Genomic DNA, 2123 nt, shown 5'->3' with positions numbered 1-2123 from the left:
GGAGTTTAGGGCTGTTGTACATAGGGTCGCTATGAGTCGCAAGCGACTCGACGCCACATAAAAACAACAACAACATAGTAATTTTTATTGGTCATCATTAAAAGTCTGAATTTTAAACAGATTCTTGAACTGGTGGTTCACAGCCATCCGCTCGTTCAACCTTAGCACCTGTCTCATCTCCAGTAGCTTTTCCAGAACTACCACCTTCACCAGGAAGCTCCAGGAATTTGCCCAGTTCAAACCTGGGTTTCTTGAGAATTTTTACTTTTCTAACAAAGACATCATGGAGAGAATAAATAGACTGCCAAGCCTTTTCTATGTCTTTCCCAATGCTGTCTGGAATCAATGTATTGACCACCTCTTTCAAGTCATTTGTCTGCACGTCTCGGATCATAATATCCATCATTTTCTTCCGGATTTGGTGGACCAGTTGGTGCTGAGCATAACAGGTCTTCCGAATCTGATTGTTGGGTATTTTTGTAAAACCAACACAAAACAGATGAAGCCAATAACCATTGGTAGTCTTGACATCCACAGGAGCTTCAATCATGGTCTGCCATTTTTTGACCATGGAGCACAATTTGTCACGATTAAGATGCATGCCGGGGAAGATGGTGAGGCAGTTTTTGCCTTGAATATCCTCAGTAATCAGCTTGAAGTTCCTAAACGCAGCCTCATCATTTTGCAAATCAGCAAGGCTCATTTCAAAAACACGACCCTTGAGTCCATCGGATGCAATTTTGGTTCCTTGAGTCCTTGTGACTAGTGTCTTCCCGGTTTTCTTATATTGAACATTGCTGATGCCTTTACATCACACCAATCTATCTTAGAAAACAGATCAACCACTTTCATCTTGGCTCCTTTTTTGCCACCTTTCATGAGTCGCTTGTTCTTGCCAACCACCATGGTGATGCCGAGAGAGCAAAAAGCAAACCATCTTCTTCTTAGCTCCTGATTTAGCCATCATTTTAACAGTACTTACAAGATTTTTCTTATTACATACCCATGTTTATCACGGCTTTGTTCACAATAACAGAGAGTTGGAAACAAACTAAATGCCCATCAAGAAACAAATGGATAGAGAAGCTGTGGTATATTCACACAATGGTATACTACACTGCACTGAAAAACAAGGAACTCATGCAATATTCAAAATGGGTGACTCTGGAGGACATTATGCTGAATGAAATATCTCAGTCACAAAAAGACAAATACTGCATGGTGCCACTGTTGTAAAACGAGACTGGCATTGCGGTTTGGGGGAGACTGAGAAAGATGGGATAAATTATGTATACTGCATTGAAACAGATAAGAGAAAGAACTGTATAAAAGAGATCTATGATCAGGTATTATTGTCATGACAGGAGTCCAGAACGAAGGCTGCATAGTGGAGTGGACTTGGGGGAAGGGATTGTATAACAATGAAAGATTTTTTTTTTTTACTTTTCAAAGAGAAGAACAAACTGGAGGTGCGGGGTGGGCAGGGAGAAAAGTACAACAGTGAAAATCTCTGTAAATGTTCATTAAAATTAATAATCATAATAAAAAAATTTTAACATTTTCTTATGCCGGTTACTGATTATTCCTTTACTCTCACACCGCTGTCCCATCTGGATACACCATCCCTGCTTCCACTTTTCCTCTCTTACTTTGCTAGATCATCACTGGCTGGGTCTTGATCTCATTAATGGAACCTCGATATGGATGGCTGAGATGATTCTGATGGTCGGTAAATTCTGTCTGTCAAAGGCCAAAGTTGTCTCTTATCAATTACTGCTAGCTTCCAGTTAACTATTGAGTCAGTCTCTAACTGATGGCAACTCAGTGCACAGCATAATGAAACACTGTCCAGTCTTATTCAATCCCCTTAATAACTTGTGAATGGGACTGCCAATCAATTATATAATTACTATTTCAGTCATACCAGTAAAGCAGATCAGTAAAGCTCAACTTTTAATACAGAGAGTGATATAGCTAGTCCCTTACATTGGATGACTTTAGTTTTACGAAATGTTGAAAATAGTGCAATAATTTTTTGACAGTGAAAAATATTGTTTACAATTTAAGTCCAAGATAGAAACCACTGCTTAATCACTAAGTCAATGCTAATAACTCAGCAACAT

General features: G+C 39.1%; 1 pseudogene; it reads right to left on the bottom strand.

Moving 5' to 3' along the window:
• Window positions 1–112: 112 nt before the first annotated feature.
• On the bottom strand, window positions 113–906 carry LOC102877273 (annotated as a pseudogene).
• Between the last annotated feature and the right edge of the window lie 1217 nt (window positions 907–2123).

The sequence above is a fragment of the Elephantulus edwardii genome, unplaced genomic scaffold, assembly GCF_000299155.1.
Source record: "Elephantulus edwardii isolate Elephantulus edwardi_28Jun2011 unplaced genomic scaffold, EleEdw1.0 scaffold00088, whole genome shotgun sequence".
Classification (NCBI taxonomy): domain Eukaryota; kingdom Metazoa; phylum Chordata; class Mammalia; order Macroscelidea; family Macroscelididae; genus Elephantulus; species Elephantulus edwardii.
Note: the sequence above shows the minus strand (reverse complement) of the source record. Positions and strands in the feature narration are given on the sequence as shown.